At 44.7% G+C, this 26,305-nt stretch overlaps 1 protein-coding gene and 1 pseudogene across 8 annotated transcripts in view; one reads left to right on the forward strand and one right to left on the reverse strand.

Moving 5' to 3' along the window:
• The window catches only part of MRTFB (myocardin related transcription factor B), a 291,761-nt gene that overhangs the window by 199,839 nt on the left and 65,617 nt on the right, over positions 1-26,305 (reverse strand). For 4 of the 8 annotated variants that reach the window (XR_011462594.1, XM_005906344.3, XM_070362294.1 and 1 more), the window contains exons 3-4: positions 24,345-24,422; positions 2,675-2,737 (exon numbers count right to left, since the gene is read on the reverse strand). The gene's annotated coding sequence lies outside the window, so the exon portion shown is untranslated. Of the gene's footprint in view, positions 1-2,674; positions 2,738-13,320; positions 13,446-24,344; positions 24,423-26,305 lie in introns of those variants that run through there. The other 4 variants (XM_070362295.1, XM_070362299.1, XM_070362296.1 and 1 more) reach the window with 3 other exon arrangements.
• On the forward strand, positions 13,601-26,029 carry LOC102266041 (splicing factor 3B subunit 4 pseudogene; annotated as a pseudogene).

The following is a 26,305-nucleotide window of genomic DNA, read 5'->3' on the forward strand; positions in this document are numbered from 1 at the left end:
AATTGGAAAAGGAGAACATAAAGGCTGTATACTGTCACCCTGCTTATTTAACTTATATTTGAAGTACATCATGTGAAATGCTGGGTTGGATGAATCACAAGCTAGAATCAAGGCTGCTGGGAGAAATATCAACAACTTCAGACATGCAGATGACACTAATGGCAGAAAGCAAAGAGGAACTAAAGACTCCTGAAGAGGGTGAAAGAGAGTGAAAAAGCTGGCTTAAAACTCAACATTCAAAAAACTAAAATCATGGCATCTGATCCCATCACTTCACGGCAAACAGATGGAGAAAAAGTGGAAACAGTGGCAGGTTTTATTTTCTTGGGTTCCAAATCACTGTGGATGGTGACTGCAACCACAAAATTAAAAGATGCTTATTCTTTGGAAAAAAAAGCCATGACAAACCTAGATAGCATATTAAGAAGCAGAAACATCACTTTGCTGACAAAGGTCCGTATAGTCAGAGCTATAGTTTATCCAATAGTCATGTCAGATGTGAGAGTTGGATCATAAAGGCTGAGCTCCAAAGAACTGATGCTTTTGAACTGTCATGCTGGAGAAGACTCTTGAGAGTCCCTTGAGCAGCAAGAAGATCAAACCAGTCAATCCTAAAGGAAATCAACCCTGAATATTCACTGGCAAGACTGACACTGTAGCTGAAGCTCTGATACTTTAGTCACCTGATGTGAAGAGCCAACTTACTGAAAAAGATCCTGATGCTGGGAAACACTAAAGGCAGAAGGGAAGACAGAGAATGAGATGGTTGGATGGCATCACCGACTCAATGGACATGAGCTTGAGCAAACTCCAGGAGATAGTGAAGGACAGGGAAGCCTGGTGTGCTGCAGTCCATGGGGTCACAAAGAGTCGGACACAACTTAGTGACTGAACAACAACAATTTAAAAATATTTATACTGAATTAATCAGGGTAATGGGCTTCCCTGATAGCTCAGTTGGTAAAGAATTCACCTGCAACGCAGGAGACCCCAGTTCGGTTCCTGAGTCAGGAAGATCCCCTGTAGAAGGGATAGGTTACCCACTCCAGTATTCTTGGGCTTCCCTTGTGGCTCAGCTGGTAAAGAATCTGCCTGCAATGCGGGAGACCTGGGTTCGATCCCTGGGTTGGGAAGACCCCTGGAGAAGGGAAAGGCTACCCACTCCAGTATCCTGGCCTGGGTTGCAGTGTTGGACACGACTGAGCGACTTTCACTTTCAATCAGGGTAATAGACCTAAAAACAAAGATCTCAACATATTCCAACATTTTCATCACATTTAAAGTCCAAGAGTGTTTCACATACACACAAGAATCACATGTATGTTTTTAACAAGGAAATTTTTTATGTAAATAAGGCTATCAGATGAAAGAGGTCTTTAAACATGAAAGGTTTACTCCAGTCAGAAACCCTGCTATCTTGCTTCCCTGGTGGCCCAATGGCAAAGAATCCACCTGCTAGTGCAGGAGACACAGGTTCAGTCCCTGATCTGGGAAGATAACACATGCCACAACTACTGAAGGCCACGCCCCTAGAACCAGTGCTCCACAGGACAAGCCACTGCCCCGAGAAGCCCGCACACTGCATTGAAGAGTAGCCCCTGCTAGAAAAGCCCGAGTGCAGCAACAAAGATCAGCACAGCCCAAAACAAACAAATACAATTAAAAACAAGAAAGCCCTGCTATCTCAAAAAGACACCATTTTTTCCTCCTATTGGACGGGTAAGCATTAAACACATGAACAAAACTCAGTGTGGGTAAGGACATGGAAAACAGGACTCTGGTAAATTTCAGTTGGGAAGGGGCCTTTATTTACAGAGGGCAGTTTAGCCACAAGCACCTACATTTAAAATGCATATCATCTTTGACCCAGTAGTTACACTTCAAAGAAGATAAATGAACAAGCATATAATGATGTAGGTACAGGGTTGTCTGACACACTATTATCCACTAGAAACCATCCAAACAGTCATCAAATGAATGATTCAATTAAAGTATGGTGCCTCTAAACAATCAAATATTGTCAGTAAAATGACTGTATACAATTATACATGTCTTTTACAATTCATGTGCAAAGATACATAGAATATACTGTTGTATTAAATAAAAGACCAATTTACTTAAAGATTTATATGTAAATACTTCTATATTCATAAATTTCTAAATGGAGTTTCATCAAAATAACAATGGCAGTCATTTCTGGGTGGCAGGAGTTAGGTGTCATTAATGGAAGTTTTTTCTCACTACTGCAAGAAAAAAAACAACACATTTTCATTTAAGAAAATGAAGTGTTGCAATCTCACCAAGTGGCTTCAAATCCCTTCAGCTCCCTACTTTAAAATCAAAAGTTTTCACTGAACATTGCAAGTATGTATAATCACCAAACAGCTTATGGATTTCCACCTGTGAGATCTCCTGCTCAGCACCAGGCTTTAAAACAAGGAGATAACGGAAATTTATTAAAGATTCAAGTCAAAGAAGTAAGGAAGCCAAATGACCTTAATCAGAAGCCCACATTTCTGGCAACCACCTTAAGAACCCCAGGTTCTATCAACTGACACACTCCTAAAACAACAATCTCCCTCTTGTATCTTCAGAAACCAGGTATGGAGGGAAATTTTTTTTTAATAAGAGACATTTTCTTAAAAAAAAAAAAATTAAATCATAAAAAACTTACCTCAGTAAAAATGTTTAATTATTTTCCTGTCTCACATTCTTTCTTAGCACCTTTACTGGGAACCTAGAGAGAAAAAAAGTTAAAATTACTTTTTATTCAACATCTACGGCATGCCAGGCAGGGTGGTCAGAGAAAGTATCTCGGAGAACATCAAGTCTGAGAGGAATCAGAATGAATAAAATAGAAGTTACTAAAATGGGAAGATTGGGCAGAAAAGTGAGCAGGTTCAAGTGGAATTGAATAACTTTCCCTAAATGGTTCAAGAACCTATACCTAACTATAGTCAACCTCACAGCAGGTGAAAAGCTGGGTTGCTAGATTAAGAACACCTGCCTGAGCCTCAGCACTACCACGTCCTTGCTTGTCTGCTCCTGAGCAAGTCCATAAGCCCCTGTGCCTGGGTTTCCCCGAGTACCTAATAATAGGACTCAACTCCTAAGTCGGCTGAGGGTTATGATAGATTATCCACATCACGGACTTTAAAACAGTTTCTGGGACATAATAAAATGTTCGATGAACGTTAGTTTTCACTATCGTTCAGTTCAGTTGCTCAGTCGTGTCCACTCTTTGTGACTCCATGAATCACAGCACGCCAGGCCTTCTTGTCCATCACCAACTCCCGGAGTTCACTCAGACTCAGGTCCATTGAGTCAGTGATGCCATCCAGCCATCTCATCCTCCATTGATCCCTTCTCCTCCTGCCCCCAATCCCTCCAGCATCAGAGTCTTTTCCAATGAGTCAACTCTTCATATGAGGTGGCCAAAGTACTGGAGTTTCAGCTTTAGCATCATTCCTTCCAAAGAAATCCCAGGGCTGATCTCCTTCAGAATGGACTGGTTGGATCTCCTTGCAGCCCAAGGGACTCTCAAGAGTCTTCTCCAACACCACAGTTCAAAACCATCAATTCTTCAGCGCTCAGCCTTCTTCATAGTCCAACTCTCACATCCATACATGACCACTGGAAAAACCATAGCCTTGACTAGACGGACCTTTATTGGCAAAGTAATGTCTCTGCTTTTAAATATGCTATCTAGGTTGGTCATAACTTTTCTTCCAAGGAGTAAGCGTCTTTTAATTTCATGGCTGCAGTCACCATCTGCAGTGATTTTGGAGCCCCCAAAAATAAAGTCTGACACTGTTCCCACTGTTTCCCCATCTATTTCTCATGAAGTGATGGGACCAGATGCCATAATCTTCGTTTTCTGAATGTTGAGTTTTAAGCCAAATTTTTCACTCTCCTCTTTCACCTTCATCAAGAGGCTTTTTAGTTCCTCTTCACTTTCTGCCATAAGGGTGGTGTCCATCTGCATATCTGAGGTTATTGATATTTCTCCCGGCAATCTTGATTCCAGCTTGTGCTTCATTCAGCCCAGCGTTTCTCATGATGTACTCTGCATAGAAGTTAAATAAGCAGGGTGACAATATACAGCCTTGACGTACTGCTTTTCCTATTTGGAACCAGTCAGTTGTTCCATGTCTAACTGTTGCTTCCTGACCTGCATTCAGGTTTCTCAAGAGGCAGGTCAGGTGGTCTGGTATTCCCATCTCTTGAAGAATTTTCCACAGTTTATTGTGATCCACACAGTCAAAGGCGTTGGCATAGTCAATAAAGCAGAAATAGATGTTTTTCTGGAACTCTCTTGCTTTTTCAATGATCCAGCGGATGTTGGCAATTTGGTCTCTGGTTCCTCTGCCTTTTCTAAAACCAGCCTGAACATCTGGAAGTTCACAGTTCACATATTCCTGAAGCCTGGCTTGGAGAATTTTGAGCATTACTTTACTAGCATGTGAGATGAGTGCAATTGTGCAATAGTTTGAGCATTCTTTGGCATTGCCTTTCTTTGGGAATGGAATGAAAACTGACCTTTTCCAGTCCTGTGGCCACTGCTGAGTTTTCCAAATGTGCTGGCATATTGAGTGCAGCACTTTCACAGCATCATCTTTCAGGATTTGAAATAGCTCCACTGGAATTCCATCACCTCCACTAGCTTTGTTTGTAGTGATGCTTTCTAAGGGCCACTTGACTTCACATTCCAGGATGTCTGGCTCTAGGTGAGTGATCAGACCATCATGATTATCTGGGTCGTGAAGATCTTTTTTGTACAGTTCTTCTGTGTATTCTTGCCACCTCTTCTTAATATCTTCTGCTTCTGTTAGGTCCAAACCATTTCTGTCCTTTATCGAGCCCATCTTTGCATGAAATGTTCCCTTGGTATCTCGAATTTTCTTGAAGAGATCTCTAGTCTTTCCCATTCTGTTGTTTTCCTCTATTTCTTTGCATTGATCGCTGAGGAAGGCTTTCTTATCTCTTCTTGCTATTCTTTGGAACTCTGCATTCAGATGCTTCTATCTTTTCTCCTTTGCTTTTCACTTCTCTTCTCTTCACAGCTATTCGTAAGGCCACCCCAGACAGCCATTTTGCTTTTTTGCATTTCTTTTCCATGGGGATGGTCTTGATCCCTGTCTCCTGTACAATGTCACGAACCTCAGCCCATAGTTCATCAGGCACTCTATCAGATCTAGTCCCTTAAATCTATTTCTCACTTCCACTGTATAATCATAAGGGATTTGATTTAGGTCATACCTGAATGGTCTAATGGTTTTCCCTACTTTACTATAATTATTGAGAAATGGCATAATCCTTATCTTCAACATGCTTACAATGTAGTGGGTGACAGAATTACCCAGGCATATGACACAAGGCAGGTTCAATTCAGTCGCTCAGTCGTATCTGACTCTTTGCAACCCCATGGACAGCAGCACGCCCGGCTTCTCTGTCCTTCACCAACTCCCGGAGCCTGCTCAAACTCATGTCCATCGAGTCAAAGAAAGATCTAAATCAATTAGTCATTAACTTATTTAAAAACATCTGAGTGTCTGCTCTTTTCCAGGTATTCTGCATTCTTTGGTGGACGTGACACTTTCTCTCCTCATAGCTTCCAGTCTATCAGGACTAAGCTATAGGACAGATGAGCAACACAAGGAGACAGATCCTGTTTTTAATTGGGTGCGGGGCAGCACGTGTTTGACCTGGCAGAATTAGGTAGCAAAACATCCTAAGTGGAAGGGATGGCATTATAGGAAACGTGGGACCTTTGGGGAAGGCTACGCAGCCTCTGGTCAGGGAGCATCCGAGAGGGCAACCAGCAGCAAGGTCAGAGAGAGAGGCAGGAGGGGCCTCAAATGCTGGGTCGAGTTTGTTCTTTTCTCAAGGACACTGATTATCCTGCTCGGAGTGAATCACAGCTTATTTTTAATTTCAAGTCTGCTATTGTTTTATTACTTTTCTTCACAATGTCTTTCTCTTTTACAGGTGAGAGGGGAAAGAGGAAGAAAAAAAGAGAACAGCAACCTCAATCCAAGCTGCTGTTGGCAGTGACAGTGGTAGAAGAGGCACTAAGTGATGAACTTCACATTCTTCTTAATTCTCCAAATGTTCTTACCAAGCCAGAATTGTTCCTGTTACTAATTAGGAAGCCGAGGCTCAGAGGAGTCAAACAGATCCCCAGATGTCCACTGAGCTCATAAATGCAGCTATAGAATTTAACTGCAAGCCTGACTTTCAAGGCTTTCTTTCTCTTCAGACAAAAAAAGGATAAGGGATTCCGCAGAATTTGATGCTCGTTAAAAACTAATTAGAATTTCAAGGTATATCACCTTCTGTACTTACACAGAAATAAATAGCCTTCATACAATCAAAACCACTTAAAAAAGATAAAGACTTCACTTATAAAAACATACACATATGTATATATAGGCATATATATAAATATGAAATGAAAATGCAAGTCACTTAGTCATGTCTGTCTCTTCGTGATCCTATGGACTGTAGCCCACTGGGCTCTTCTGTCCATGGAATTCTCCAGGCAAGAATATTGGAGTGGGTTGCCATTTCCTTCTCCAATTCACATAAATATACACACATATAATACATTTAATAAGAAATGGGAAAAACCTGTATGAGAAAAATTTGTGCTCTAGAAGTCAGGAGTAAAACCAAACAAATGAAAAAAATACATCATGGTCTTGGAATGGAAAATTCAATATCAGAAAGATATCAATTCTCCCTATGTTAGTTCATAAATTTAACATTATCTCAACTTTTTTAAAGTGTGTTTTTCTTTTCTGGAACTGACAAATGATTCTAAAGTTCACATGGAAAAATAAACAAGCAAGAATGGCCAGGAAAATGAAGGGCAACAGGACAAACTAGTTTTACAGGCATTAAGACATCTTATAAATCCAATAATGTGTGCTTGTGCGGGAACAGAAAGACTTAATGGAACTGACCAGAAAGCCCAGAGAGGTCTCCCAATATATTTGGAAATCTGGACTATAATGTTCTGAAACAAATCGCTAAAAATTAGTGGTAGCCATATGGATAAAGCTGAATCTATATATCACCCCTGAATACCAGAATAAATTCTAAACGGATCAAAGATTTAAGCTTAAAAATGAAACCATAAAGGGAAAAAAATCCTTAAAGAAAAGAAACATGGGCAAAATCCAAATTCTTGGAGGACTTTTCATGACTCAAAATCCATAAAATATTAACTGCTTAAAATTTAAAGAAAAAACTTTAAAGCCTTCTCTATACCAAAATACATTAAAGTAAACTTTTGAAAAATGACAAGCTTGAGGAAACTGGAATTTGCATCACAAAGGTCTATTTTATAAATTCCTAGAAATTGTTAAGAAAAAAATTCAAAAGAAAAATGTGCAAAGGGCATGAACAAATAGTTCACAGAAAAGAAACAGCCTTAAAAAGAATACATTTGAATCAGTTCTAATGAGGTGGATGAAACTGGAGCCTATTATACAGAGTGAAGTAAGCCAGAAAGAAAAACACCAATACAGTATACTAACGCATATATATGGAATTTAGAAAGATAGTAACAATAACCCTGTATGCGAGACAGCAAAAGAGACACAGATGTATAGAACAGTCTTTTGGACTCTGTGGGAGAGGGCGAGGGTGGGATGATTGGGACAATGGCATTGAAACATGTATAATATCATATGTGAAACGAATCACCAGTCCAGGTTCGATGCAGGATACAGGATGCTCGGGGTTGGTGCACTGGGATGACCCAGAGGGATGGTAAGGGGAGGGAGGTGGGAGGGGGGTTCAGGATGGGGAACACGTGTACACCCGTGGCGGATGCATGTTGATGTATGGCAAAACCAATACAATATTGTAAAGTAAAAAAAGAAAGAAAGAGCCTTTAAGCATGTGAAAAGATGCTCAGCCTCCTTCATGATCAAAGTAATGCACATTAAAACCACAATGAGTTACTTTCCACCTTATTGGACTGATACGAATCCAAAGGCTGGTAAATCAGCCTATTACAAGAGGCTGTGGAGACAGATACCTGCAAGGGTTCAAAATGGTACAACCCTGAAGGTGGGCAGCATTTATCAAAATGTATAAACGCACTGCTCACGGACCCAGCAATCCCACTTCCAGAAAGGTATCCCACAGATACACTTCACATATATGAACTGACGTGTGCACAACGTTATTCACCACAGGCTGTGACTGGAAGACTGGAAAACATTCAACTATCCATCAATGGGGGTTAACTTCAATAAACTATGGCACAGGCCACACAATAGTATATCCTGCATCTGTTAATAAATGTTTTCTATATACTAGTGTGGAAAGATGCTAAAGGTACACTACTGGAAAAAAAAAAAACAGGGTCAGAATAATTTATGTAGCATCCTACATATAAAAGGAGTGGGTATATATAGTATACTAGTATTTGCTTGTATCTACACAAAGAAACAACAGACATCTATAGGAAACAAATAGAAAACATTCTCTAAGGCTGGAGACAGCATGTTAAACCAAAACAATACTGGAAATTAGACTCCTCAAAATAGATTTTTTTAGTTTTTGAATCACATGAACATTTTATATATACAAAAAGAATTTTAAAGTGTTAAAAATGTACTTCATAGGAGAAAGAGAAAGAGAACTACTTATCACCTAGAGTCAAAATCCAACACACATTAAAAGGGAATGTTTTCCCAAATTAGGAGTTTGAGATTAACAGATACACACTTTTATACATAAGATAAACAACAAGGGCCTACTGTATAGCACAGGGAACCATATTCAATATCTTATAATAACCTAAAATGGAAAAGAATCTGAAAAAGAATACATATGTGTGGGTGTGTATATATATATGTATGTATGTATAACTGAATCACTTCGCTGTACACCTGAAACTAACACAACATTGTAAAGCACTACATTTCAATTTAAAAAATAATAAAAATAAAATAATTTTTCTATGAATTAGATGTTAACAAGCAAATTTAGTGTGACCATCACTAAAAATCACACAAGACAATTTTTAAGTTTTTCTTTAATCAAGCTAAAGCACATTTTAGTAATCTCTAAAAGCACTATTTGGAGGACAAGAAATCAGAAAAAAGAATAGAAAAAGTATAACGAGGATGCTTTCGCCTAGTGGTTCTCAAAGTATGGTCCCTGGGCCAGCAGCATCAGCATTATCTGAGAACCTGTTAAAAGTGCAAATTCTCAAACCCCAGTCCAGACCCACTGAATTAGAAACTCTGGGAGTGGTAGGGAGCAGTTCTGGTGATAAGCACCCCAGTCTGAGAGTCAGTGATCTGGCCAAGTGCTCGATATACATCTTCATGCATCACTTGAGGAGAATCTTATTAAAAAGCAGATTCTGGTTCAGTAGTCTGAGGTAAGCCCCAGAGCTGGCATTTCAAACAAGCTTCAGGAGGCTGCGAGTGTGCAGCTGGTTGAGGGAGCATACTTACAAAGAAAAGCTCAAATCCACCTGGAAGAAGGTATGCAGTCTTCAGTGGTTGAGTTTCCTATGAAACCTGCCCTCAGTAGGGTCCTTACACAGATTTCTAGGCTGGGGGACACCACGTAGCCTCCCATATAAATTCTGTCTTTAACACAGAATAAATACAACTCAGTGAAAAAAGTCAAAGTTGCTCAGTCGTGTCCGACTTCTTTGCAAGCCCACAGATTGTAGCCAGTCATCCTCCTCTGTTCGTGGAATTCTCCAGGCACGAATACTGGAGTGGGTTGCCATTCCCTGTTCCAGGGGATCTTCCTGACCCAGGGATTGAACCCAGGTCTCCTGCATTGCAGACAGATTCTTTACCATCTGAGCCACTATATCTTATTAAAATAACAGTGAATTGTTGAAATTCAACTTAAGGATGTCTCATTTGAGACAACTTTCATTTATAAGTGGACGTAGGAATCTTTCAGAATGGGGGAAGAAAAAAGAAGGCACGTTCATACATCCACCTGGTTATACTGTCTGATTACCTTTACTTCAAACATTAGCCACACCATCTTCTCTCCATGAAAAATGATCAAGCAGTTTGTTTCCTTCTAAACATATTTTCAGATGGTTCTTATACTTACAAACACTAATTCTCCATTTGCTTTACATGGGGGAGAAATGTTTATAGGAATCTTCCAAGTAAAGAATTCTAATTTAGATGGAAGAACCTGGAACTGGTATGTATCTGCATTTTGCAAGTCATTCTTTGGACAAAGGTTTTGGTGTTAAACATGAATCAAAGTGCTGACATTTCCGCATATCCCTACCTCACTGCATCTAGGACACCATCATTTCCATACACACTATTATTCAGTGTAACACTAAGAACAAAAGCTGCCAATGAAGCCCTGACATGTCAATTTAAGACAAGAGTCTATCTCAGACATGCATCTTAAAAATCAATGAAATGGCTTAATTATAAATCTCAGAGATATGTACATAATAAATTATGCATTTTCATCTATAGAAGCATGGATTTTTGTTCACTCAACAATTTGTCCCCATACCTAAAACAGTGAAAAGTTCCAACACGCACATAATATGACTCGGTTCATTTTTGTACAGGAGTATTTTTTTAAAAGGTAGTGATTAAAAAAGACAAAAAAGGAGTGACCTCTTTTTACCCTGAAACATAATACTGCTTGTGCAAAGTAATAAAAAGTAATCATTCTTAATTTGGATAATTTTCCCATCTGGAAGGATTCAATGTATCTATCTCTAGGCAATTTAAAATACATCCTTCTATTCTGACAACAACCTTACATGTTTGTTTCCATAGCACCTTTCAAAAGTAACAAGCAAATGAACAACAAACATCTTTCAGCAAAGAAGTCAGTTTATCTATCCAACAGAAAGGAAAAATAAACTTCCTGTGTGGATTTAACAAAAGTTGAAGAAATTCATCTTGTTACACTATAGCTGTATAAGAGCTGGAGTTGAACTATCTTAACTCAATTTGCATTTTCCCCATGGCAGTAAGACTAACTCAGTTTCAAATGAAATCAGAATTTCTAATGAATCCTATCAGGAGCACAGAGGACAATGTAACTATAGTTCATTTTAATTTTCACTCTTGTTCAATATGTATTGGCCAAATTCTCTAACATGGATATTAGTAAGCAGAAAGAAAGAATGGCTTCCCCGATGGCTCAACAGTAAAGAATCCGCTTGCAATGCAGGAGCCGCAAGAGACACGGGTTGGATCCCTGGGTGGGGAAGATCCCCTGGAACAGGGCACGGCTACCCATTCCAGTATTCTTGCCTGCAGAATCCCATGGACAGAGGAGCCTGGCGGGCTACAGTCCATATTGTCACAAAGAGTCGGATATGACTGAAGCGACTTAGCACACATGCAGAAAGAACAGGGGAAAAAATGTTCCAACAAAAACTGTCAGTTAAATTCTGCCCTCTTCCCTGCTATAACTGAGTTTACAATTTAGAGTCACTCTCAATGGAGCTAGACCTTGAGACATGTGAGGTCCTCTGACATGCTTAGTTACCAAAGTGATTGGGGTACACCACTAGCATTTGCAGCTTGGGAGCCAAGATGCTCCAACTTCTCACAATGCATGGACTAGATCCACATAATGAAGATTTATCCTGGTCCTGAGACTGTTCAATGACCAGCCAGATTAATCACCTTAACTGGCCTTACTTCAGAACATAATACTAAATACTTTACAAGAAATTATGGAAAAACCCTAGGAATTTAAGAGAAGGTAGCTAAAGCAAGTTAAGACTGAATGACTAGGGTCTGAAAATTAGTGACTATTTCCACACACCAAGCATTAACTCAACATACAATTGCAGTGTCAGGACACTGAGCTTATCTACCCTATGTGAGATACTGCCACCGAATCAAACAAAAACCCTTCAATCTAGCTAATATTTTATTATCAGAGAGAAGCAGTAGGAATCCAGCATGTTGCCTCAAAGCAGCAGTACTTCAAAGCTTGCGGCACAAAAGATGCCCTACAATGTTGTTTGAAGTCTGGCATTCACGGAAGGGCTATATTAGTATTATTTCTATGTTGACTGAGATAGTCTGTACTTTGTCTTGTCCTGTTTACTCCTAACTCAATCTAGGCGTGTATCTTCATAATCCTAAATAAGTTACTCCAATACTTAAGGTGTCCTCCACTCCCGTGTCTACCTAGACCTCTAATCTTTCCTTTCCTTGTATGAAATAGCTCCTGACATTTTTACCTCTCTTCAACCCAAGCTTATTTACTAGAAACAGGTAGGAGCACTCCAGTCTGCAGCACAGCAGTAACGTGCTAGACATGATGTGGCAATGCATGTCATGTATTGTTCTTTTATTTCTAACATTTAAATCGGAGCATCACAGTGGTTTTCAATTACGTACGTAGGTAGCTTTTATGTCTGATGAATTTCATTGGAGCTGTAAAGGGGGCTTTACAAACAGTTGCTGCAAAGGGGAGGGGCCTTGGTTCTGACAAAGTTGAGCACTACCGCTCCAAAGACTGGAATCACGTGCCGAACAAAAAAACACAAAAGTTTCCTTTGCTTAAAGCAAGCCCTGGGCTCCAATATTCCACTTCCATTCGATCGGACATCCTATCCCAGACACACACTGCTGCTTTTAAGCCCACTTCTGCCCTCACACAGGGCCAAAGAAAAGTTTTTGTCCATTTCGGAAACAGGGACCCTTTGGGGAAGCTGACAAAGGCCGAGGACTCTCCTCCAAGAAACTGCTGTGCCATGCTGCATTCAATTAGGAGGAGAGAGGGGCCCCCCCAGACACACCCTCTGCAGCTCAATCGGAACCTGAGAATTCGAGCCCTAAAACCCCGCGAGTGGGGGCGGGGAGAAGGATGGGAGGCAAGGACGGGGCGGGGCGCTGGAGTCGCGGTGCCCGGGTGTGAACCCCGACTCCACCGCGTCCCAGCGGCGTGACCCTGGGCAGGGCGCTTCACCTCTGCGTGCAGCCCCGAGCGGAACCGCTTAAGTGCCGGCAGACGATTAAGGCTCACTGAACGGTGTTGCCGCGCCCGGCAGCGCCGCGTCCTCCCGCGCCAACGCGCCGCCGGGGGAAACTGAGGCGCGCCCCGCGGTCGCACCCGCGAGCGGACGCGGGCTACGAGGGGACTGGCCCGGCCGCCCCGCGGCCCCGGCCCGGCCGCCCCGCCCCGCCGCGCCCGCTCGGGTCCCGGGACAGCGCGGACCGGGCGACTCCGCTGCAGCCGCGGGGCCGACGGAGGTGGCCGCCCAGAACGCGGGCCGCCCGCCCGCCCGGCCGGGTCCCCCGCCTGGCCCTCGATCTCCGCCGCTCTCACCCGCTCCTCAGCCCAAACGGCAGCCGCCGCCGCCCGCAGCTCACCTCCCGGGCCGCCACCGCCGCCGCCGCTGCCGCCGCCGCCGCCGCCGCGCGATCTCGCGAGACTTCGCTCCCCCCGGTGCTCCCCCGCCCTCCCCGCGCCGCGCGCGGACCCCGGCCTGGAAACTGCTGGACTCCTTCCTCGGGAGCGGCCCCCTCGCCTTCGGGTTAAGTCTAGGCGGGCTCGCGTCCTGGTCCCTGCGTCCGTCCCGCCCACCTCCGTGAAGGTGAAGGGTTAAATGCCAGGTGCGGGTCGGCCTCCTCCTCACCTGGCCGGCCGGGTGCGCGTGCGCATGCGCGCGCCCCGGGCCCTGGACCTTCGAGCCTTTGCAAAAGCTCTGACCAGAGTGACAACAGTGATCCCTGCAGCCAGTGTTGGAATGCGTCCTGGGTACCGAGTACTTTTAAAACTTCCTGGGTCCTCACAGGTTCCACCATGAAGTGGGTATTACCATGCTCTCCTTTCTAGAGGCGATAAAACGGAGGCTTGGCCAGGTTAAGAACTACCTCTGGGTCACGCAGCTAGGAGTGGGCATCCGGGGTTGTCTGTTACTCAAACCAAAGCCCTGATTTCCCGCCTCCATGACGATCCCCAGGCCCTGTCCCTGTTCCTTCTTCCGCTGAGGGCGCCAAATCTCAGCCCTTCTTTACTTCCCTCCCACGGTTCAAGCTCTCCTAGGAGGGCAGTTGCTACAGTCCCTCTGGTTTTATAAAGCTGCAGTCAGGAAAATGCTTCTCTCTCATTACCCAAACTTCCTAAGGCCTCCCTGTGCCAGACCGTGTCTCCTCTTTAGACTGGTGGCGTTTTGATGATAGCACGGTAGGATGGGACACAAGACATAGAACCAGAATGTATTTACATGGATGTTAGGGTGCTCCGAGAAAGGTGTGACTTCTTCCTGGGATAAAATCTTAACCTTATATAATTGTTTCTAAAAAAAAGACGGGCTAGCAATTATTGAGGGCATTTCAAGGTCACTACCAATATTCTTCTGAATCAGATCATAAGAAAATGGAGACTCAAGGAGATGAAGAAATTGGCTCAAGTCTCCACTGTAAGATGAGGTTTGAACCTGAATCTTAGTCCAGAACCCAGTACTGCCTCGCACTAAAGTCCCATGAACTAGCAAGTCTGGGCCAACAAGCTGCTGTAAAATCGAAAGCCTTGGAGGTTCTAGCTATTCCTTTACCTTGCATGAGGGTCTGCAGGGGCTTGCCCAGCCCACCTGACAGTCAAATCTATCTCAGCAAACGCTGGCCTGCCCACCCTGCAAGCCTGCCCAGTCCCTCTGAAAATAACACTGCTTCCTGCTTATATGCAGAGTACATCATGAGAAACGCTGGGCTGGAGGAAGCACAAGCTGGAATCAAGATTGCTGGGAGAAATATCAATAACCTCAGATATGCAGATAACACCACCCTTACGGCAGAAAGTGAAGAGGAACTAAAAAGCCTCTTGATGAAAGTGAAAGAGGAGAGTGAAAAAGTTGGCTTAAAGCTCAACATTCAGAAAACTAAGATCATGGCATCTGGTCCCATCACTTCATGGCAAATAGATGGGGAAACAGTGGAAACAGTGTCAGACTTTATTTTTGGGGGCTCCAAAATCACTGCAGATGGTGACTGCAGCCATGAAATTAAAAGATGCTTACTTCTTGGAAGGAAAGTTGTGACCAACCTAGATAGCGTATTAAAAAGCAGAGATATTACTTCGCCCACAAAGGTCCGTCTTGTCAAGGCTATGGTTTTTCCAGTGGCCATGTATGGATGTGAGAGTTGGACTGTGAAGAAAGCTGAGTGCCAAAGAATTGATGCTTTTGAACTGTGGTGTTGAAGACTCTTGAGAGTCCCTTGGACTGCAAGGAGATCCAACCAGTCCATCTTAAAGGAGATCAGTCCTGGGTGTTCTTTGGAAAGACTGATGCTGAAGCTGAAACTCCAGTACTTTGGCCACCTCATGCAGAGTTGACTCATTGGAAAAGACTCTGATGCTGGGAGGGATTGGGGGCAGGAGGAGAAGGGGACGGCACAGGATGAGATGGCTGGATGGCATCACTGACGCGATGCACATGAGTTTGAGTGAACTCCGGGAGTTGGTGATAGACAGGGAGGCCTGGAGTGCTGTGATTCATGGGGTCGCAAAGAGTTGGACACGAATGAGCGACTGAACTGAACTGAACTGCAGGCCAGAGGTTATAGATACCCTCCAGGTTCAAACATCACCAAATCCACCTGATGAATGAAAGAGAGGAAGGGAAATCACAGACCATGGGCAGTGACAAGTTACCAAGCACTGTACCAGGTGCTGTCCATTCATTAGGTAATTTCCATTGGGAGGGAGGTATGTGTTCCCATTTTGCAGATAAGGAAACAAGGGCCTAAGGGTACATACAGGTGCTAAGTGGGAGGGCTGGGGTTCCCACCAAGTCAGTCTATCCCAGGCCAATAAACTTTGGCCTCAGTGACCAACAAGTTTCTCTCCAGACTCAAAAGCCTGTATCTTCATACAGCTGAAAAGTTAGATATCTCCTAAGATCAAGACTCCAATCTCAGATACCATTTATATAAAATAAAGATGTAAATAGGCTGTTGGGAATATGCACCCAGTTAATATATGTGAAGCATGTGCAAAAAGTGCCTTAAGCACTCAGTAAATTATAGCTATTATTACATTGGTAGGCTGTTTATTTTATTCTTTCCCCATCTCCCAATATAAATTCCAAATCAATTTGGAGGATGTGGCCTTATCTGCTCAGCCATGGGAATAAAATTAGTTTCTAACACACCTGAAACAATCCACTGCTTTTTAGTGGATGAAATTACCCCCACCCTTCCTCCTGATGGTGGAAAGAGACCCGAAGACTCTCCTGGAGCTTTGATGTGCTCTCCCCTCCCAGTTTCCTGGGTGACTGGCAACCTGTTTTATAAAAGCCTCCCCTTATACAGGAAAAGCCACCCAAATATTTTTAAGTTGTTAGCAAAATAAAAAAAGAAACGTTCAAGCTGAAACTTGGTAAGAGAATTTTGTGAGGTTGGGGGTTAATATAAGTACTATGATGTCATGAGGAAAGTTTGTATAGGAATTGAAGCTGCCACCACCCTCAGCCACAGTACCCTAGGTTAGGTTTCTACCCTGATACAAGACACGTCACAGGTTCCCATCAATGACAACAGCTCAGCTCACCCCGAACTGATCCTCAAAGGGCAGGGATGGATGTAACAGGATCCGTGGAGGGCATTACAGATGGACCAAAAAATTCTGGGTGATTCTAAAATATTTACACCTCTAAGGGTTTAACCTGTGGTTTCCAGAAAGCACTATTAAAACGTTTTTGATTCAAGAGTAACTTTATAAATGCCCATAATGGGATTTGTTTCATGCTCATTCACTCAATAAAAACGTAAGCACTTAAGTGCCAATTACTGTGTTAGTAGCTGTGAGCAAGACACAGTCCAGGTTCTCATCACATTGATGGCCTAGAGGGAAGAGGGATGTTAATTTAATAACGGAACCAATAAATGTTGAAATATTATGTGATAAATAGAATGAAAAAGAAGAGCAAATGACCGGGGGGGCGGGGGTGGGGGGAAAGCCTCAATGGAAGGGTAGGAAAGAACTTGGCTTGAATTTGAGTTCTGGAGGGTGCATTAGCATGAACTAGGCAAAGAGGAAAGAAGAGAACAAGGAATAGGAGATAGGGATGGCTCAGCAAGGAATAGAAGAGGGTGGGAAACTGGGAGATTAGGGTGGACTGGGGCCATAAGAAGTATCTCAGGGACTTCACTGACGGTCCAGTAGCTAAGACTCCATGCTCCCAATGCAGGGGCCCTGGGTTCGATCTCTGGTCAGAGAACTAGATCCTTCGTGGCACAACTAAGAGACATGCTGCAACTAGAGATTCCGCATGCCCCAACAAAGGCCCAGCACAGCCAAATAAATGAATATATATATATATTTTTTTTAAAAAAGGCATCTCAGGCAGGTACATACTCTGAGCACATGGGGACAGTGGAGAGAAGAGAACCCAACTGGAGATGAGAGCGTGTCATGGACAATGCCATTGGTTTCCACATACCCATCCTTCCCCATTGGGCAATCCAAGCTCATTACCTCCAGCCAATCTGTATTTGAGGAAATCTCACATCATATGAATACATCCCACCACCGGAGTGTAGAAATCAGGATGCAAATATCCTGCTTCCCTCGCAAGCAGGACAAGGGGTATGACACAGGCTCTGCTGGCCAGAGGTATCATGTGAAGCTGAGCCTCATTTCTGTTGATGTGACTGGTGGCCAAAGTGACTGGCTTTGGGGTGGCAGTTGCAGGGCCGAGCTCCCAATGGAGAAGCCACATGAGAGCTGATGGCAGTGGTGGTCGTGGTGACGGCAAATTCAGGCGGGCTCACGGGTTGCTGATTGGGCCAGGCGTGCAGTGTGGTTTGGGGCATTTTTCCTAGAAGCTTAGCCTCAATTTCTTTCCTCCAGCCCTCCCAATGATTCTGTGGGAGACCTAACATCCTTTATTACATTCCCCTTTCTGCTTAAATCAGTCAGCATTTCCACCAAGAACGCTGACCTCTCACAGCCCGAAGCTGGCTGGAGCCAATGAGACTTGGAGAGAGACTCGCTGGGGCCGTGGTGAGAGGAACCTTCTCTGTTGGAAGAAAGAGCCCCAGGAAACCAGCTCGATCTTGATAGCATTCCTTAGGCAGGTCGGCAGGGAGTCCATCGGACCCATTCATGTAGTCACCTATGTCTTAGAATGCATGGCCATTTGGAATCTATGGCTGGTTTACCCACAACAGAAGCGAGAGCTGGGGAAGTGGTTAATTGAGAATAAAGGAGTCATAGGAACAGTCTCCGTGGTGTTGTCAGGAGATTGACCTTCATTACCTTCATTGGTAATGAAGACCTTCATTTGACTTTCATTAGACCTCCCAAGATCTAAGGGAAACAAAATGACCTAATGTTAACTGTCCAGTCCTCTACAAAAGCTCTTTTTAGTAACAGGTCAAAAGGTATATAATAAGATGTCTTGGGCATGTGGGTCTCTTCTGGTTGTCTGTGCCAGAAGCTGTCTCTGTTACTTTCTGACTTTAAATAAAACTGTTAAACTGCTGAAAAGACCCAAGCTACTGTGTTCCTTTGATCCCAGAGTGAATTCTTCCCTTTGAAGATCACGAACCTGTAGCCGACACTCCCTGCCTGGCTTGGAATCTCAGTTGCCATCAAGGGTTTCCACAACTGAGGGATACGATAAGGTCTGCTTGGCACAGCAGAGAAACCAAAAGATCTGGATCCTTGACTACATCACCAAGCTGCTAGACTGATATCAGACCTGTAAGGCCCTGGACATCTCCTTCTCTGTGCTAATGGTGCTCATCACAGTTGGGTCCAACTCTTTGCAACCCCATGGACTGTAGCCCACCAGGTTCTTCTGTCCGTGGAATTTCCCAGGCAAGAATACTGAAACCGGTTGCCATTTCCTACTCCAGGGGATCTTCCCAATCCTGGTATAGAAACTGCAGCTCCTGCGTTGGTGGGCAGATTCTTTACCACTGAGCCACCTGGGTAAGCCCCTCCCTGAGCTAATGCATGATGTCAAATCAACCTGAGTTGGCTTCTCTGTGAATGCAGCCCAAACATTCACAATGATGCAGGAAGAAAGAAGCAACTTATGGAGAATAGTGGAGAAGGCAATGGCACCCCACTCCAGTACTCTTGCCTGGAAAATCCCATGGATGGAGGAGCCTGGTAGGCTGCAGTCCATGGGGTCGCTAAGAGTCGGACACGACTGAGCGACTTCACTTTCACTTTTCACTTTCATGCATTGGAGAAGGAAATGGCAACCCACTCCAGTATTCTTGCCTGGAGAATTCCCAGGGACGAGGGAGCCTGGTGGGCTGCCGTCTATGGCGTCGCCCAGAGTTGGACAGGACTGAAGCGACTTAGCAGCAGCAGCATGGAGAATAGACATGCATCTTTTCTGGGTCTGTCAGGAACCACCCAAATCCAGGGAACCTTTGTCTACCAGCCTCCTTCACCCCCACCCAATATCAGTCCCACTCAGGCGAGCCCTGAGTGAGAGTGAGTAAAAGTCGCTCAGAAGTGTCTGACTCTTTGCGACCCAGTGGACTATACAGTCCATGGAATTCTCCACGCCAGAATACTGGAGTGGGTAGCTGTTCCCTTCTACAGGGGATCTTCCCAACACAGGGATCGAACCCAGGTCTCCCACATTGCAGGCAGATTCTTTACTAGCTGAGCCACCAACCTGGCCCCAAACACTTCATTCCAGGAAACACATTCTTACATTGCCCTTCCCAGCCTTGGACTGTCTCTTTGAAGGGCACCAAGTGGTTCTGTCACTTGCCCAGCTCACACATCTGGTAAGTGGCAGAGCTGAAGGTCTGGAGGCAAGCCAGATCCCAGACTTTTAACCACTATGTTTAATGCCATACCCCATCCAGTCTCATTCCATTAAAAAAAAAAAAAGAGTGTGGCCTTGAGCCAGGAAAAAAAAAAAACAGATGAAGAGCTCAAGTTCAGCTCCATATTTGCTATACGGCCTTGAGCAAGCTTCTTAATACTTACTTTCAGATGTAAATGAAGTTAATGATGCCAGCCTCATAGAATCTGGCAGTTATCTGTATGACTCACCCACGACCTCTGGCTCCCCACCTTCTGGGCACACAGTGGAACCCACTTCCTGGACCCCTGGGTTGGAGTCACATGAGTAGTCCCAGCCAAAGAATGTGAATGGCGGGAATATGTGTCACTTCTGGCATGGTGTTCTGTTGAGCAGAGCCCCCAGCCTGTCCATCATGGACACATGATGTGAGCAAAAACCAAACTATTATTGTTGGCAGTTGAAAAGACCCTGATACTGGGAAAGATTGAGGGCAGGAGGAGAAGGGGATAACCGAGGATGACATGGTTGGATGGCATCACCGACACAATGGACATGGGTTTGGGTGGACTCTGGGAGTTGGTGATGGACAGGGAGGCCTGGCGTGCTGTGGTTCATGGGGTCGCAAAGAGTCGGACACGACTGAGTGACTGAACTGAACTGAACTGATGTTTGTCAAAGCACATACTAGCCTATACTGATCGATACATACAGTACAGTCATTTTCTCATTTGCTCAAGAAACACTTCTCTGTTGTGGTTCAAACCCCAAATGGACAAGAAAGAAAGCATAGGCAGCAGTCCTGAAGGTTCTAGTGCAATACATCTGAGAGGGGGCCCAGTCCTCTGCTTTTATCCCCCCAGTGATTCTGATTCCCTGGCAAGTCTGAGACCCTTGCGTTACTATTGCCCCACCATATGATAGTAGAGTAGGGCAGGGTCCTCACCCTTGAGGGCCACACAGACTAGAGATGACAGCTACAGAGAGAAAAGTTAACAATGCAAATATGGTTTTGTGACCTGAAATCTGTAACATTAAATGAGTATATTTAGGAACTCTCTGAACTAGGGGGGCTTCCTTGATGGCTCAGTAGGTAAAGAATCCAGCTGCAGTGCAGGAGATGCAGGAGACCTGGGTTCAATCCCTGGGTCAGGAAGATCCTCTGGAGAAGGAAATGGCAATCTACTCCAGTATTCTTGCCTGGCAAATCCCATGGACAGAGAAGCCTGGAGGGCTACAGTCCATGGGGTCACAAAGAGTCAGACACAACTCAGTGACTAAACCACTGTGAACTAGACAGTTGTCTGTGTAATAGAAAGTAAGTGTGCATCCTGGCAAATTCATCCATCAATGGTGTGACCCAAGATGGGGGTACTTGGACTCCCTATTTCCTCATCCTAATATATACGGTATTATTTGTCTCCGTTTATTTGCTTATTTGTTTTCCAAATATGAACATCGAAACTCAGATGTTCTAAAACATTGCCCATGGTCACACAGCTAGTAACAAGGCTGAACTGGAATCAACACCCAGGTTCTTCTGTATCTAGACCCCGCCTTCTTAAACGCTGGTGTAGCTGGTTCACGCAAGGCCTCTGCCTGTCTCTCCAGCTATAGCTCTTCATCTAGAACTCTCTTCCCCTTCCCCTAGAACCCTAGCTTCTAGCCACACCAAACTACTTGCCATGCTAACCCAACTCTGTATTTCACACCTTGGTGGTCTGGCTCCTGCTGGTCCCTCTGCCTGGCTTGCCTTTCCTCTCTTCCAACCACCCTGTCTCCCAATACTGGCCAACTCTTTGCATCCTCAGTTTGAAGGACCCAGCCTCCACGCTTGACCACCCCCCACAGCGTGGCACTACATATGGCCCTGCAAGTGCCTCCTCCATTTGATTGCAGCCTGTGGAAGGAGGACCCTTCACTTCCTTTCCCGAGGCTGTCTGATTAGCATTGTGGGCCCTTGTGCTAAAGCTTCAGCCACAACCACCTGAATACCTAGCTCAGGGAAATCAAAGCCCTGCAGCTTACAAGCCAGGCCAAAGAAGACCACACAGCAAAGTATTTCAGGAAGCAGGTTTGGGGTTCTAAACTAGCCACTTTGTTGTGTTGTGACTGCAATCCCCATCTGTAATATCTTGTGAGCCTCAGTTTCTCAGATGAAAATTGGGACTAATGACAGTACCTGCTTCGCATAGTTGTGAGAATTCAATGAGATACAATGTGTACAGTAAATTTATGCACAACTGGGCTTCCCTGGTGGTCCAGTGGTTAAGAACCTGCCTGCCAACGCAGCGGACTTGGGTTCGATGCCTGGTCTGGGAAGATCCCATGTGCCACAGGGCAATTAAGGCCCCGCACCACAACTTCTGAGCCCGTGCTTTAGAGCCTGTGAGCCAAACCTACTGAGCTAGAGCGCCTTAGAGCCCTTGCTCCACGACAAGGGAAGCCACCACAATGAGAAGCTTGAGCACCGTAACTAGAGAAAGCCCCCATGCAGCAATGAAGACCCAGCACAGCCAAAACTTTAAAAAATAATAGTAATAAACAAAATTTTAAAATGTACACATACCGCCTGGCTCATAAGGAAGAACTGGATTAATTTCCAGTCAATTTCATATTGTTACCATTGTCGTCATCATCTCCTTGTTACTACTATTACTACAACTCAGCATGCCCCCATGCCTATCATTGTTAATATTATTGCTCACCACATCCTCCTCCGTTCCCAACAGCCCTAAGTGTCTTTGCTGAGCATTCCTTCCAAGAACAGACAGTAACCTTAGAATTCTTGAAAGCGATTCTTCATTGTCCCATTGATGGTTCAGTGCCCGCAATGACTTAGCATCCAGGGCACCCTCTGCTTAGTCAACTCTTGAGGAAGTCTATGGCTGCCAGTACCTTTTCATCCAGGCTTCCTGGATATAGGTAAGAAAATATGGGCTAGACTGAGGCTCTCTCTCACTGACTTGACATCATCCCCCTCTGGGTTCATTCCGGGTTCGTTTCGGGTTAGACCAGACCGCTGCGAAGGTGTTCCCTCCTCTGGCCGTGAGATTGGCAGAATCCCAGTCAAATAGGCCTGTGGGCTTCTGTAATTGTTGATAACACCAAAAGGAATAATACTTCCAACAGGCTTTTGTTTTTCCCCAGAGGGAGCTAAAAGAGTCAGGCTCTTGAGTTTCAAATAAAAAAGTGCTTCATATGCCATCAGAGAGAGCCACCCTTGCTCTTCCTACATGTTCGGAGGGTGGAGGGCAAAACACGGGTTTTCAGCAAAGAATTCCTTGAGGTTTCATGCTGAACAACTCCAGGCTGTTATGAAAGGACGGAAAAACAGAACATTCCCCCACACCCGACATGTAACAGGAACAGAGAACGGAAGAGGAAAACCAAAGCTCAGACTAGAAAATTTTTAAAAATGTAAAGTTGGCTTTTCTGATTGAGAAGGTTCTGAAGACCCAGCCATGAATGGTTTCTGCTGGGATTTGCATGTAAGTGAAAATTCACAAAGTCTGTGAAAGTGGAAATACAGATTAAGAAGTCAGAGGGAAAGGGGACAGCATTGTGTGTTGGGAGGGGCAGGGGGCAGAAATCAGTGAGGAGGTAAGAGGGCTGCCCACAAGAGGCAAAGGGTTTCCAGGAGCAAGGACGGCGGTCAGGGTAGGAGGCCCACAAGGTGAGCGTTTTCTCCAGAGAGGGAAAAAAAATAGGCAAACTTTTTTTTTTCCTCTCCAGAACCATGTTGATATACAGCTGCTTGAATAAAATTTGCATTCCCATCTGACTCATTTCATAGGAACAATGAGGTCACATTCCAGAGCCTCCTGCACCCCACTGCTGATAAAGTGTGTAATTAGCGCTTTTTGCATTAAAAAGGACCATGAATTCTACTGGGTTCTCTTGGAGGTCAGCCCTGGGATTTCTTTGGAAGGAATGATGCTAAAGCTGAAACTCCAGTACTTTGGCCACCTCATGTGAAGAGTTCACTCATTGGAAAAGATTCTGATGCTGGGAGGGATTGGGGGCAAGAGGAGAAGGGGACGACAGAGGATGAGATGGCTGGATGGCATCACTGACTCGATGGACATGAGTCTCAGTGAACTCCGGGAGTTGGTGATGGACAGGGAGGCCTGGCGTGCTGCGATTCATGGGGTCGCGAAGAGTCGGACACGACTGAGCGACTGATCTGATTTGATCTGATCTCTTGGTCTAGCTTCTGACAGCAACATCTAGCATTCAGTATTGTATTCTCACATCGGTCATTTCCAGGGGAGAAAAGAAGAGCGCAGGGATGAAAAGGGCACATTTTACACAATTTATCAAGCTCCTTGATTACAAAAAACAAATGAAGTTACAACTCAAGAAAGTTACAAATAAGGAGAGAGACATGAATGACCCTACAGTGATGAATTGAAATCAGTAGTATCAGTATGAACTAAAGTTTAAAAAAATAGATACAAATATAAATATAGAAGTGTGTGTTCCTGGATTAGTATACATAATATATCTCCAAACTCTGAACACTGAAAAGACCTAGAAGCAAAGAATCCCCAGTAGCAATGAGCACACTTACCACCCAGATCTTGGTTTCTAAACACCATTCTTCAATGAAAGGAACCAGGGCTCCTTGGAGAAGTGGTTGATTCCAAAGCTGGAGCAAGGAAAATACAAGATCAGCCTGGAACACCATGTATTGCCAGAAAATAGAGAATTGCTCAAAAAAAAAAAAAGGCTGGGGGCTTATTAAGGATATAGGAGCTCTCAGTGGTCAAAGCTGGAATGATCGGAGCAACAAAATAATGATAGTATTGGATTATAAGCCATAGAATAAAATAAATACCCATGAGTCCATACTGATGGAAGGAAGGGAGTCTTACCTTAAAGATGAATTACAATTAATAAATGTAGAAGGAATGAGGGAGATAAAAAACCACCACTAGAATACCACAGTAATAGTCAGGGGTGGGATCACTGCCTGGAAATGGTGGGAGCGTTTTTGCCATGGCAGTCGGCAGATCTCTGAGTGGAACCAGGATGCCGCTGTGTATATGGGGGGCCCCGATGAGAAGGTTAGAGAACCACTGCTGTGGGAACTATTTCTCCAGGCAGGGCTAGTAGTGAACACGAATATGGCAAAGGATAGCGTCACTGTGGGGCAGCACCAAGGCTACGGCTTTGTGGAATTCTTGAGTGAGAAAAATGCTGACTATGCCATTAAGATCATGAACATGATCAAACGCTATGGGAAGCCAACAAGGGTGAATAAGGCATCAGCTCACAGCAAAAAGCTGGATGTGGGAGCCAACATTTTCATTGGGAACCTGGACCCACAGATTGGTAAGTTGCTTTATGATACCTTTAGCACCTTTGGGGTCATCTTACAAACCCCCAGGATTATGCGGAACCCTGACACAGGCAACTCCAAAGGTTATGCCGTTATTAATTTTGTCTCATGTGATGTTGTGGATGCAGCGATTAAGGCCATGAACAGGCAGTACCTCTGTAACCACCTAATCACTGTGTCCCACGCATTCAAGAAGGACTCCAAGGGCGAGAGTCATGGCTCAGGCACTGAACAACTTCTGGCAGCACAGAACCCACTCTCCCAGGCTGACCGCCCTCGTCAGCTGTTTGCAGATGCAACCCCTCCTCTGTCTGCTCCCAATCCTGTGATATTATCATTGGGGTCTGGGCTTCCTCCACCAGGCATGCTTCCTCCTTCCCAGTACTGCCTCCTGGAGCCCTTCCACCTGAGATACCCCCAGCCATGCCACCACCACCTATGCCTGCTGGGGCTGGAGGACATGGCCCCCAGTCAGCGGGAACCCCAGGAGCTGGATATCCTGGACACAGACACTCACATCCTCACCCATTCCTACTGGGTGGGATGCCCCATCCAGAGATGTCTTAGAGGCAGCTGGCCCACCATGGCCCTCATGGCTTAGGGCACCCCCACGCTGGGCCCCCTGGCTCTGGGGGCAGCCACCACCCTGACCACCATCTGGAATGCCTCATCCTGGACCTGCTCCAGTGGGCAAGGACCCCCCAGCCCTGAGGGCCTCTGTTTGGTTCTCCCATGGGTCACTCAGGTCCTATGCCTCTGCATGGTATGCGTGGACCTCCTCCACTGACGGATACATTGGCCCTCCACGACCTCCACCCTACAGCTACCAGCGGGGAACCTTCCTTCCACCCAGACCCACTCCCCAGCCTCTAGTTCCCCCTTGAGGCCCACTACAAGGCCCTCTCCCTCAGTGATTTCTCACTGTCTTTCCTCCTGTTGTAGCCTCCCAATATCTATTCACTTTCTTGGACCAATCAGAGTGGCTATAGCTTCAAGGGGCTAAGGCACTAATCCCTCTCAGGCTTTGCTTTTGTAAGTATAATTTTTTTCACAGGAGGTTTTGTTTCATTTTTTTTTCTTTTCCTCTATGTTGGCCCTAAGTGTTTTGCAAATACCCAGAGAAAATTAAACTAAACTCCTTGTTAAAAAAAAAAAAAAAAAGAATACCACAGTAATAATTTCCTCAGGTA

The sequence above is a fragment of the Bos mutus genome, chromosome 25 (assembly GCF_027580195.1).
Source record: "Bos mutus isolate GX-2022 chromosome 25, NWIPB_WYAK_1.1, whole genome shotgun sequence".
Lineage (NCBI taxonomy): Eukaryota > Metazoa > Chordata > Mammalia > Artiodactyla > Bovidae > Bos > Bos mutus.